This window comes from Caloenas nicobarica, chromosome 2 (assembly GCF_036013445.1).
Source record: "Caloenas nicobarica isolate bCalNic1 chromosome 2, bCalNic1.hap1, whole genome shotgun sequence".
In the NCBI taxonomy this organism is placed as follows: domain Eukaryota; kingdom Metazoa; phylum Chordata; class Aves; order Columbiformes; family Columbidae; genus Caloenas; species Caloenas nicobarica.
The window spans coordinates 92,609,714-92,624,391 of record NC_088246.1 but is presented as its reverse complement, the minus strand read 5'-3'; positions in this window follow the sequence as shown (position 1 = coordinate 92,624,391).

The window sequence follows — 14,678 nt, the reverse complement described above, 5'->3', positions numbered from 1 at the left end:
TTGTTACAGACATACATATCCCGGAAGGACATATAGTTACATAGAATATATGCATGTTTGTGTAGGTAGTCATACAGATAAAAATATATTGTTTGCTCCTTTTAGAACATTGGCAAGGTTGCTTTTAGTTCTTAGTAGTTATATATTTTAACTTGAAATTATTCTGTGTAGGACTTTGGAAATAATAGCTAAGATTTTCAGATAACTCTCAGAAAAATAAGTCATGCTGTGATAGATAATTTCAATCACAAAGAGACTTTCTGGTTTGTGTGTGTGGCTTCTCACACAGCAGGATAAAGTTGCAGAATTGGAGATACTGAATACCCCTGTGATGCAATGAATAAGTAATAGTGCCTGATCCAAAAGCAATTAAAAGCAACTCAGCTTTAAGTCATGCTTAAGCATAAATGATAAATTGGGAAGAGATCATAGCATCTTACAAGACATCCAGCTGTTAGACCTTGATAAATATATTTCTTCCTAGCCAGGCATTTCATGGATTATAGTTTCACTCCAAGCTATTTTAAGAGAGTTGACAAGGGACCTCTCAACAAGTAAATAACATCTCCCAGTCCCTAAAATGAAAGAAGGGAAAAGGAACCAGAAACACATTTTGGCAAGTTGTCAATAGCAGGTTGGTATTTTGCAGCCTGCTCTGAGGAACGTAGAACTGCTGGAAGTGTTTAAAACTGCACGTCTTCCCTTGGTGCGGGAAGGCATCCACAGTGGGACTGCGTAAAGTAGGATGATTTTAATTTATTAGAACACTTAAAATACTTAAGAGACAACAATCCTTTCTCACAACTGAAGACCCTATAAAGATTTAAATCACTCAGGAAATTTGAATTTGTACATTACAGAGCAAGAACCCCATCTGAACCAAGATTGTTTAATGCATGTATACATATGTAAGAGCAAATCTAAAAAGTGGTTCCATTTTGGGGAAAACTCTGTAACCTAAAGGAACTAAGCAGTCATATTCACCTTTTTCTTTAATCAGTACTGAAAACAGAACTAGAAATTGGAGAGAAATGTCTGAACTTCTTGCCCAATCAATCCCTTCTCTCTTTTTTTTTTTAAAAAAAGCAGTGATGCTGTACCCAAAGAATCGGCTTTTGTTAGGATTTCTGATTTTTTTCTCATCTGTCCACCAGACTCTCTTTTTAGCACCTTGCACAACACTGAAATTGAACACTGAATGGTGTCTCTTGGTGATACATGTTTTAGAATAATGCAGCCTTTCAAGAGGGAAAAAATAAAAGTTCTATTTTGCATTTGTGGGGTTTTTTTGTTTGTTTGGTTTGGTTTTTAAATGTTCAATGCTTGTATAGCAAACTCTTTGTCTAAATCAGGTGTTTGAATTTTTCTGAAAAGTCTGTTTACCCATGGTCCCCCTTTTGCACTTGGTACAGGTCAAAATTACTCAGCAGTGTTTTCCAACATCATCAATAATTCACAAACTATAATGGGCCGGAGAATCATTTTTTATTCATAAAGCTTTTTTTTTTTTTTTCCATGGGAGTTTCGGGCTTGGTTTGTGTATGGCAGGAATAATGTATGAAAGGGTGTGAACTTTAATGGCTTATAGAGTATGCAAGCCTCAGATGTGTTGTTGAGCAGAAGGTTGTGAGGCCACTTGCACTGGAGGAGGGAATCTGACTCATTAGCACCATAGACCATACACTGTGTGGCTGCTTACAGAGATACATTATTTCCACTACATTGACCCTGTCAAGAAGAGTAGGCCTAACATCTCATCTGCTGGTCCCTAAAATGTTAAGACGTTGTCGGAGAATATGTCAGAGAGGAAATCCATCAGTAGTGCTTTCCCTTAAAATACCAGCCTGCCTGAAGCTAATAGCCACTTTGAACTCAGCAGCAGTAAGCCCGTGAGAGCCCAGCTGACAGCACACAGCCCCAGGGCCCTCAACATCACACCTTAGGGCAGGGAGCAGCCCAGCAGAATAACTTTGGAAGACAAGAGGAGCTAACACTGTATAGATGTGGTGTGGTCCTGTCTGGCTGTAAGGATGTCAGGAGTCATTGACACCAGTGTCGGGGGCTCTGATGTCCTCAAACAGACAAGACCACATGATGCAGGTCTGGCATCTCTGGCAGCTACGTGGCCACACATGCACCTATTTTGGGACATGTGAGGAATCACCTTACGTGATAGGGTTTTATTTCAATGCATGACGAGGAATTAACATATCTGGTTGACAGGAAACAGACCTTCACCTGTGTTTTTCCCAGCTCATGACTGGCCGAAAGCCAAAATCTATAGTTGAGATGATGATTTGTAAGTTAAGGCAAATATTACTAATGTTCCTGTGTGTTCCCTACAGCTGCGCTTGTAAGAGATCAGAAGCTCTTGACCTAAAGACATGATGTATGATGAGAAAATTTTAAACCAGCTGGATTTTACAGAGCCAATTTTGCCATTCATTAACTGACCTGTCATTAGAAGAACTGAGCAGCAGCTCACATTACTGTTCCTTCATGTAACAGAAAGCAAGCAATAGAACTCCATCAGCTTAATCCCATTTTTACAGTGAATTAGAAAAGGGACTTTGTCAGATGCCTAACTAAGCAAATGAGAAGCTGAATTACATGTAACATTGTTTACTGTAGAAAATAATGTTATGTAATCATCAGTTATGCAGTTTGCAAAGAGAAATAATCTGTCCATTGTAATTAATATCCTGCTGCTCTGAGGAGTAGCCTATAATTCTGCAGGGGAAAGTTGAACGAATTAAGCTATTCAGTCGACACATTGAGCTTGGCTAAGTCATCTCCCCAGAATTTCTCTGTTACTCAGTGGAGAGACAAACACTCTTCCTAGCAGGAACAGAGCACCAAAATCTCTTTTCTTCACTGAATCACCTCTGGGAGAAGCCCATTTCAAGTCTAGTTGCTCAAAATCGGGTGATCTTAATATCTCCCTATGTTAAATTATACTTAAATTTGGTCAGCATTGCAATGAATACTCCCTGATGTGTTTGTCATCTGTTTAGATTAATGCCTTTCCAAGGGAGTAGAAGCAATGAAGTGCACCAAGTTAGGGCCTGGTGCTACAATCCTGGCAGTCGATTCTGTGTTCATAAAAAGGGGGAGAATGGGGTTTCGTGGTGGCAAGCTGAGCAAGGAAGTCTTTCCTTCTGCAGTCTCCAGCTGCCAGAATGCTGCTCACCAGAGAAACACAGCAGGGAATGCTGAAATTGTGTCCCCAAACCGGCAGATACTCGTTGGAAATCTGCACATATTCTACTGTCAATCATCCTATTAAAAAAAATATTTTTTTAAATCACATTGCTGCTAACTCACCTTTCCTGCAAGGTCACTTTCAGCTAATATCTTCAGTATTTTAAGAATGCTACATATGTTAGATTGAGCAAAAAGGGAAAGGTTTGCCATTCGTTTTTTATGAAGTACAGAAATAACTGTTTGGTTCAACGTTTTACCTTGAGTTAAGTCATTTACTCATGAGTCAGATGTGTCAGGGCTTTGCTGAATTTCTCCCGGGGCTGACTAGGAGGTTGCTTGGGCAGCAGGTATTCTGGACCATGAGTAGAAATAGCTAAGGACTGATGAGAAGTACTAAGCTTGAAGGCAGCAGACAGAGGGCAAGTCAGTACAGAATTACTGCTTCTTTTGAAATAGCCTGCTCTCTCCCCAGTGCCTCCAGTCACCGGTGACACATGTAGTCTTACAGGCCTGAAGCTAACAAAGCATTTAAGTGTGTTGTCAGAGAGGGTTGAGACTGCACATAATTCACAGATGATGACAGGATAAAAACGAAGTTACTTTCAGACTCACCTGCAACGCTGACAGTCTGAGCGGAGAGGGTCAGAGAGGAGACTCCTTTAATCAGATTCAAGTTATTCAACTTCTCTCCTCTCCCTGTTACTGAGTAGAGAAGCTGGTAGTCAGGTAGGTTTTAAGGAATATAAATGAGTCAGCAGTTCCATTTTTATGACTGTTTTTAAATTAATCTTCTTTCTTATTAGGATTGCCATTTTCCCAGAGCTTTTAGGGGAATGTCATTAAAGAAAAAAAAAAAAAAACACCTCAAAATCATCTAAGCTGAGAAATTAAGAGCTGTTTGCTCTCAGTTGCAGTCAAGGTGAATGGAGTAAAGTATCCCACACTAAGCAGATGTGCTGTTGTCCAGCTGCTAGTAGACAAAAACCAGTCCCCTCCAATATAGTAAAAATTAAGGTTGAAGGCAACCCAGCAGGACTACATTTGTGATCCCTGCTCTGTCCCAGTTTTTCAAAATAATGTGAGCAAATCGCTGAGCCTAGATACTCTAGGTCGTTTGTATAATAGGTGTCCAACTCCCAGAAATTTCAGAAGGAATAGGCATCCATTGCTGTGTGACTCTGGAGTTTAGTTTCTCTATATCTCACATGTTCATTTATGATAAAGAGAATCGGGATTCACTGTATCCTCCCCTTTCTGGTGTGGTGTCAGGAGGCTGAACAGTGCAGAGCTGGGTATCTGCTCCATTGCAGCAGAGGAAATTTCCCTGGCCTCGGTCCCTCCCCTGCTTCACCTTACTCTGCTCCCCCAAATGCTTAAGAACATGTTCAAGTGCTTTTCTAAATTACAGCTTCTGATAAAAATTAGGAGGAGCAACTCTCTTTACGTTCTTCAGACAGACCTGTGTCAAAAATGAGAGACAATACTGAGGTGAAGTGACTCAAATGAGGAGATAAGTAATCAATACCAACGCACATCAGTATAGCACAGTCCCAGATTCCTCCCATCTGGAAATAATACTCATGGCAATCATTCGCAAGCAGAGCAGCTGGAAGCTGAAGCAGCAGAGGAGAAAAAAAGAGTATGTTTCTATTTTTAAGATCGTGGAATACAGCAACACAGAAGAGGCAGAAGCTTAATTTGCAAATAAAAAATAATAATGTGTCTATAAGTAAACTACATTAGTCAGCACTGTGCTGCTCCATAGCAGAACTTTGTGCCTTTAGTCACTGAGTTTTTGCTATATTTGACAATGATATACAACTACTGGGTAAAACCCTTAAGTAGAATTTTCTAAATCTATAGTTATCTTGAGGCAGATTATTTATCTTTTTGACAACATTAATCACCCAAAATATGATCTGTAAATTAAAAACTCTGTAATATTTTTACACAGAAATACTGCATGCAGCTGAGAACATTTGTCTTCTCTGTTGCTTTTCTAAAAGAAAAAAGTTATTACATGATTCACTTAACTATATCTGTATTAATTATGACATAATTTTGCTATAGTTTTCTCAGGCTTCTGTAACTTAAATGAGAGTTCACTCCCTGAGATTCTCTGCAAATTCTGTGTTTTGAGATGGTGGGGTTTTTTGAAGATTAGTATACATTGCAAAGTGTTAGAATATACAAACATTTTAAAGCCTACAAATCTTTACTAAGCTGGACAAAATAATACAAATCATCTAGCATAAAACTCTTGAGTAGCTGTGCTAATTAACATTACCATGGGCCACTTCCATACCAAGGGCCTGGTACAAACTATTGCATAATACACCATAGGTGCTATTGCTACTCTGCATGGATTTCGTTTTCTCCATTTCTGGCCCCGGAGAGATGTTCTGTGGCTGGATCCAAGAAATGACTACCTGTTGCTCTAGAGATGTGTCAGCTACTGCAGGTTGCTTCTGGGGCATCTTTGGGATCACATCACAATGCACGAAAATATCAGTGGTAAAGGAAAAAAACTAATTAAATTTGCACGCTCCTACCTTGTCTCTAGAATCATCCAGTAGAAATCTCAAAAGATTTTTCTCGAAGCCTAAAAAAAAAAAAGGCAAAAATAAAATGCAGCTCCCCCACAAAATCATTGCTCTAACACTCTCCTAATCAGTTAGAATGTTATATGTAACTGCACTGTAGAATTTGAAGTCTTTGCAAACCTAATTTCAAATTAGATTACAGAGTGAAAGTGTGATTAATTTGTAATCCTCAGGCCTTTGCACTAGATAAATTCTGATTCCTTTTCTTTCATTTTTTTTCACTTTAATAGTGATTTTTGACAAATATCAAAGCCTCTGAAAATTTCACAAAACAAGATTTATCTTTAGCTTTTATAATACGTTATGCCTGTGGGCTAGAAATTATTATCAAGTACCATGTAAGGTGACACAATTTCTGTACTTTTAAAGTGACGGCCTCCCATTTCAGATAATTTACTATCAGTATGGCCATATTAATTCTCTAGCATAAGGAATTAGTTAGCTCTGGAAAATATTTTTCACCAAGTTGGTTCTTTTAAATTGTTAACCCATTTAGAGAGCTGCTATAGAATAAAATAGTGTCTCTGCTTGTCAGGTCCAGTTCAAAGACCAAGTGGGAAGCAAATTGCTAGAAGCCAGGTTTCATTTGTTTTTCTATGGAGAGAGCAAGGCATTAGTTTTCAGATTTTAATAATAATCACATATTCAGTTCTATCTTGACCTTTTTACAGGTTTAATATCTGATTTAAACAGATATTTTGGCTTCGTTCCTGCTGTTTTGATGAGAGAGAGCAAATGTATGTTCCTCATCTTCTGCAAGTTTTGTACAATTTCGTAGAAGTCAATGGAACTATGTTCAGTTATTTGTGCTATGTCAAATTTCAGAGTTTGGTAGAATAAGCTCTCTAAAAGAGTGAGGTGCCTTTTTCCATTCAGGTTTTTCTACTTCTGTGAAAGCTGCAAAAGAAAATATTCTCCATTAGAAGCTTAACTAAACCAACATTTGAATCTTTAGCAGGCCACAAGAAACGAATGGTGCCAATACCTATCCGTCACTACTCTTGTGCTTTTTTGACAGAACCTGATGAGTGGGACATGGAGGCCCTCCATTGTTCCCAGTAATCCCAATCCTATATTTTCATAGCATGCTCTCCAGAGATCCAGCTCAGTAGCCCCTGTGTATTGCTCTCTGAAGTTCACAGGATTTGTTACAAAGAACTGAAACGACATCTTAACCACATTGTTGAGAAGATATTTCAAAGCTACCTAGAGCTGTCATTTTTTTTTTCTTTATTTTATACAACAAACAAATAGTAAACGTCCATATCACTAATTATCTTTATTAGGCCTGACACAATAACCGTTTTACTATGTCTTCTCTGCCTCCTTTGGTTCATTTTTTTCCAACCTAAGGTTCACCTCTTCGGTCTGTACTCAAGAATTTTATTTGAATGTGAGACTCAAGGTGACGATCATTCAATTATATTAAATAATTTTATTACTTTTGCTCTCCATGAGAGATTATAGTATTACTCATATGATTAGTTCTGTAAATCAGCAGTTCTCAAAATGTAAGACCTTAAAAGATCAGAAGTAGGTTGTGTATACTTCTTTATTTCTTGAAGTATAGTCATGAATAGTTTTCATTACACGATGAGAGTTTTTAGCGTGTATGTGTGAGATGGTTGGGTTCTGAACAAGGATTTATCAAAAGCCCTCCCGAAAAATCTCCAGTAAATTCAATATCAATTTGTCCTAGAGACAGCGTAGTCTACATGAAACTCTAGACAATATAAACAACACTGTAAAATTATGACTATTTTTTTCCTAAGGTGTTGAAGGAAGAGTTCATACTTAACTTGGAACAATAGAAAAAAAAACTGTAATGAAAATAGGTATCTATACATGTGTTTGTACTCATTTTCTGCCAATTTATATAGAGTGAAGAAGACAGGTTTCGGAATATTTACATATATATATATATACACTCACAAATGAGGTGTCTAGTGCACTATGTGTTTTATATTTAATTCCATAGCTCAGCTAAACTGCAATAAAGAAAATTCCCAACTTGGCAACTACCTAGTCAGTGCGAAAAGCTTTTAGTTTCCCTTGTACTTACAGAAGATAATACTAGAAGAACTTCTTTTTGAATGCTCCAGAGATGTGTGTCCGTAATTTACTATGATCACAGAACTGAAATGATCAGCTAGGGAAGATTAATATAGATGCAGTCTATGGCAAATATATTCATGACTGCCTTGAAGGTAAAATGCCAGGAAATGCCAGGAAAAATAAACAGAATAAGCGTTTGTGTACTAGAACTAGAACTCTTGCCTGTGTTTTCAGAAAATCGCATATTTGGTTTGGTTTGCTGTTGTCAGAGGATTTTCAGTACTATATCAATAATATCTGTCATGAGAAGGTATCCCAAAATACAACTTTTCAGAACCTTTCAAAATTAGTAACTACTTGTAGAAAAGAATTCTCTTTTTCTTCAAGGTTTTAATTTAGAAAAGAATAACAGCTAAACACAGAAAAACATAATCTGCAGCTACTGGTGGCCAGCTTGACACAGCGTAGTGAAAGAAGGACACAGACCTGCCTTGGCCCCCCATTGGTGTAAAGGACAGTAAGGTCAGCTAAGAGACGCCTACATGGAAGAAAATTCCTTCAGCAAGAGTCCTTACTCCCTGCTGGCCATGTGTGCGGCAGAGATTAAGCTGTTTTATGAAAAGAGGTTGTATAAGCTCCTCAGTTCTCTCTGTAAACCAAGAGCCAGGGACAATGTGTAAACATCCATTCTCCCTTTTGCTCTTCAGATGGATTTTGAAGTCCTGCTATAGACCTTAAAGCTTAACTCAATGTGACAAGGTAGCCCGCCTGAGGACAGGAATATTTCAGAGACAGTGAGGTAAAAACAGTGGCCATTGGGATCATGAGAAGCTTATGACTTTCTTGGTTAGGCACTCATCCACAGACCATTTAGCCACCTGGCAATCACTAAATCCAGAAGTTAAGCTCCTAAGCATCTTTGATGCTGTAGACAGCACAGGTAGTGGCTTATTAATAAATGCAGTGTCACTCTGCTGACAGGGAGTGGCTCCTGTTTAAAATGAAATGGGCTGTGCCTTCATCAGGGGAAGGAGGTGAAAGAGGTCTGGGAGGTGTTATTGGAAGAAGTATAGAGATGGGAAGGAGACGTGAAGCTGAGATACCCACATCTCCTTGGTTCCAAGGCATGTGGATGAGAGGAACAGCCAATTAGAGATACTTGGTAATTCGAGACTGATTTTAATAATGTGCATGCTTCCTGGTTTGTGGGAAGATTCCGAGCTGTGTAGGGTATCTTAGAAATTATTATAGTTCCATAGCATCTCCCCTTTCTTACTGTTGTAGAAAGTTGTGTCTAAGGGAAATAATGCGTAGCTTTGGATATAGTGAAGAAGTCCCCTGAGCTTCAAATCAGTAAATTTGCACTCCCAGTTACCAGCAAACATTTGTAGCCTAGCTGTTATGAAAAGTCTGGAGAAAAAGACAGGTGTTTGTTCTGAATTCAGTTCCCCATTGAATTATAGATTTTCTTATGCCAACTGATTAAACTGGACAGACTTCCACTGCTGAGGTCTGGCCCAGAATACTGCCAATTAACTTTTCCATTGAAGCCACATTTTTTCTTTGTTGAACTGAATTAGACATTCTGTAGACCTGACAAAATGATCAGTGTGGTCAGCAGATGTCAGAAATGTAGTTCGGGCTTTTCTTTTAGACTGGTTGTCTGTAGACCAAGTAAGACCTCTGACAAGTTTTATGGATTTATATGTGGATGAAGCATTTTGTCTAATTTATTTGATTTTGTGAATACTATTGAAAAACTGTGAAGTTTGACAGGTACATTTTTCTTTTTCCCTTTCCTTCTGTTGGCACTAACTTATGACAGTGAGTTTTCTCAAGGTATCCATTCATAGTAGACCTGATCTTTACCCTTGTAAACATTTTAGTTGCCAAAATTTCAACTTGATTCAAAGCTTTCCCATTCTCACATTTGGTAAAACATAATTTGAAATCTGATTTGACAAACTGAGGAAAGAAATCCCTTTATTCCAATTGTTCAGAGATGAAAGCCTTCATCCAAATTATAGGAGACACCCCCATGCCAGGAAAATCCCTTCCTCTGCCAAAAAACACTTGAAACCCAGGGCTGGATTCAGCTACAAAGCTGAGCAGGTAATAAGGCATTGTGGGACATGGCTAACACAAACGGAAACATGACAGGTTCCTCTACCTCCTAGTAAATCCTTTGCTGTTTGAATTTTTGTTTCTCCTGAGAGTCTCTTATCCAGCATGCTGAGTTGACAAGTGGGGCAAGAGGTCAGAGATACACTCTGTGTTGTTTTGCTGATGCTGTCCTATATTTCAAATATAAACAAAATTAAATATTTGCTCAAGCTGATAGTCAGTGAAGTATCCTAACCATGGAGGCTGAGAGAAATCTTTCTTCTTAACTCACTCTGCCCTCTCAGGTTGTCGTTTCCTACATTTCTTTCTGTGTAACACTAACCAAGTTTTTAAAGTATTTTTCAACTGTAGAACCACGAAGTCATTTTTTCGTAGAGATATGATCAAAAATAATTAAAATTTGCCTTAAGAAAATGTGTTGAAAAGCATACCAAAAGAAGTTCCTCAGTGCTGAACACTGAGACAAGGAAGCATGACACAAAACACAAGATAGCCACAACAGTCACATTTTGTTACATCTCATTAAATGATCTGGCCACATACTGAGGAGCATGGATGTATGTAACTCTGGTAGGGAAGTACAAGACAGTGCACAGATATCTCAGCTCCTGGGTAGAAAGATAGGGAAGTGATTTTTCCGAGGTGATAGTAGAACACAAGTGTCAATCATGTAATCATGCCAAATCCACAAGACCTGACAGATCTGCACTTATCTCTCTGTCACTGCTTTAAAAGATACATTTTTTTTTTCAGCTGCAGTGTCTGCCTGTGGTTTGTCAAGGTGTTCTTTAAGGCACGGCGGGAAGGTCAGTCTCCACAAATCCATTATCACATCAACGTGAGTGATTGCTGTCAAGCTGGCCTGAGTCAGCCATGAGTTGCATTTATTTATCTTGCTGAGTTGTGTGTGTAAAGTGTGGGGTACCAATATACACAGAATATAAACTCAAAGTGTGTACGGGCTTCCAACTGTGACAAACCTTGTTTCACCAACTGAGAATGTGCATTTATCCCTCTATAGGATAATGACCTATTAATAATTCAGTCAGGCGTGGGGACACTCAAAAGGTACATTACGAATTGCAGAAAGACAGAATAGCCAATAGCCAGAGATCAGGAATGTCCAGTTACTTTCTGCAGAACTTGAGGAACAAGCTCTCTTTAGAAAAGGAGGGAGAGACCTGCTGGATTAGATCATGACACAACATCACTCTTCTGTACATTGCAGCTAAGTATTTTGTAACTGTAAAGTCCATATTTGGATTTTGTACTCAACTTTTTATTGTCCATTTACCTCAATCCAACTTGTGCTGAAGGTGATTTCGAGGTTGCAGGAACACAAAGTTGGCCATTCTCACAGGTCAGTGATCCTTGTATCAGGAGCCTGGACAGGGTGGCAGTGCTGTGTAGCCACTACTTTGCTCCAACAGACACAATGGGCAGTTCCTCCATGTACCTGTTGGATCAGGGTGACAGTAAACATAGAGCTTTATGTGGTAGAAGTGACCTGGGGCAATTGGAGTCAGCCTGGTGAACTCCCTGGAAGCAGGAGGACGGTGGTTAAAGTGTCCTTGAATCCCAGCTATTCCAGGGAACTCATTTCACTGGGAAAAAAAGTGTGAAAGAAGCTGCTTTAAGTGTTTTAAGAGTGTGCTGGTCAATTTCTTCTTGAACTCTTCTCCCTTTAGATTAATATTCAGTCAGGTATCTTAAAACCAGTACACCCACTATTACCCATCAGGAAGGTCTAAACCATGGAGATAAATCTTCAGCCATTGCCTAAGAGCAAATGGATTAAGACAAATCTTGGTAGGTAAGGATCGTTCTGTACACAAAGGAGCTGGAGCATCAGTTAAGGACTGGTATTATGTGACACAGAATAATCCTACATTAGCTCCTTTTACTGCAGAAGGTCACATGATGTAAGAAATCCTTGCGCCCAATCCACACCGTTAAGTATAGGATTGAAAGTCTGCTTTTTTAACTTCCCTATTTTGAACTTCCCATCCTCTTAACTGCTTCATGGACAATAACTTCAAAGTTTAAAACCTAGGAATCATCACAGAAAAAAAAAAAAAATCCAACAGACAAGCTGTATACTTACTCTACAAGTTTGGCTGTCTTCCCATTACTACTTATATATCTATGCATATGTGTATATATGTGTGTGTGCATGAGTGTATTAAAATTATGTAATTAGTATAGTTTTGAATACTATAGTTTAAAATAAAATGCTATCTTCTAAAATATTATACTTAGTAAAATATAGATGTATGGGTATATATGTTTTACTCTATTCCTCATGTTAGTAATACTCTGGAATTACGCAACCCAAAATTAGAGGATTGAGCCTCTTAAATCATCAAAGAGAGTGAAAAGGTGATAGCTTATTTATTTTCTACATCAAACAGAGCTTTGTTGTTCTAAAAACAAGCTAGAATCATTTCAGCTGTTTATTCTCCCTGTGAAAGCTGCTAACCACTTATTTTACTGTTTAAACAGGAACTGCTTGCCATTTTCGTTTACACTTATAGGTAATGGCAGCAAGCTCTACATTCAGTGCAATAGCCTCATTGCATTAGCCTGCCTTCTGTTGTTTTGTATGGTTCTGCTCTTTCAAACACTTGTGTTTCAAAAGGAATTTTCTTCTAACCTGAGCCTCCTATAAATGTCACCTTTTATTTGTCACATCATAACAACCACCACAAGGGGAGATTTTTCACAAAGGCTTATGGTCTTCACATTAATAAAACCTGAATTTAGGGATGCACAAGAAAGAGCACACGTTTACAAACAACCGTCTTCACTAATTAGCCACTTCTAGGAAAACAAACCCTCAAATAAATGATAGATCCAAATGTTCCTGGAACTTGACTGAGCTCTAGAGTTCACTTCTAAAATATTAATCCTGCTGTCAAAATGGCAATGATACTAAGAGATTGTTTTCAGAATCTATACCACAGACATTGAATTTTGGATGGTTACCTACCTACAGACTATTAACAGAACAACGCCTGCATTCAGAAGCTCACATTAAGTGCAGTGCCTTTTCATTGAGTATGTGCATAGTACTTTTATTTAGTTGCTGTGACAGAAGTTGTAGCAATAAAGATTGATTGACTGAAGACACTGATGATACTGGAACAGGACTTCAGCTAGTATAAGTCGAAGCAGCTGAACTGAAGACCTAGTCCATTATTTGAAAAAGCCTTTGTTCCTTGTCCGTACCTTTGGTCTACTGCCAAATACACTAAGATTATACTGATAACCGTATAAATTCAGCTGAACAGCAACACAATACCAAACCACACCAGGTGACACAGAAGAGCAGGAGGCAGGCAAGAATATCTATAGAGTTCATGTGTGTGTTTGCCCAGTATGAAATTACCCATTAAATTATATCTGTAGTTGCTATCAGGATGTTACGTGATTGCAAGCAGATGAGGATGTGCCCAGGGCCAAAGGGAAGCAAAGCATCCATAACACAACATCTGCACTACAACACATTTTATGTTATTTTTCATGTTACTCAGTCTTCAATATTCTGTAAGTGCTTATTAAAGAGACTAGGAGTATTTATTAAGAAAACTGCTGCTTTATCGTTTCTACACATTATGTTTGAGTATACACCTGGAAGTATTATAACAGAATTTGTGGATAACATCAGCTTCATTGTGGTATTTCATGGCAGTATTGGAATTGCAGGCTATCAGGAATAATGCATAAATAATTACACAAACTTCCTAACTTCAATAGTGTTGTAAATAGAAGTCACTGTTGTGCTAAGTCAAAAATGCTTAGATACCGATGAGATTTTCCTATTATTGAAATGAATAGAGCCTAGATATCCAAAGGTTCTCTAAAAATTTCAGCTTTGTTTTCAAATATCTGTTTATGACCCACACATTTACTAGGAGAAATATTTGTTCCTCAGATATGAATGTGAATTGTTATGTAAATTATTCTTTGAATGTTATATTTTCACCAATAGAGGCTAGCAAACATTTCCATACTAATAGTAAATTCTCTGGAAAGTATAGCTCAGACATTCTGAAGGTATTTGTGAATTTACACTGAATTCATAGAACATTTTCAGCTCAGAAAATATATTCCATCATAGAAAACTGACTGAGGAGGAAATGTGTGAAAACCCCAGAGAGCCTTGGTGATTGTGTTTGATGGGGGAGGAACAGCAAGGGACACAGAAGGAACTGAAGGACAGTAGTGGGAAGGCTCAGCTCAAACTTCCTCTATGACATTTGTCATATTTTTCCAAGAGTACCTTAAAATACATCACAGAAGTATGTGATTGGGATAAGCAATTAAACCTTATCACTTTCTGAGTAACTGGAGAGAAGTGTGCTCCAGTGCACCTCTATATTCTAGTATTAAGCTCTGTAACATCAAACATGAGGTAGGCAGAGAGAATGCCATGTTTTGAGTTTGAGTTTGGATATTCATACTGACAGACAGCAGAATGAATTAGTACACCAGTTTTCAGAGAATTTCACTTGTTCCCCCTCTATATTGTTGCAGTGTAGGTCTGCCCAGGCTAATTCCATGTTCCCTTTTTCATCCTCGCTCCTTCAAAGAAGAAAAAAAAATGGTATAATTGCTTTACCAAGTTGTTAAGAAGAGCAGATCTGTTGTCCTTTATAAACTGCTTTGTAGATCAAACAGTGTTACATGGCA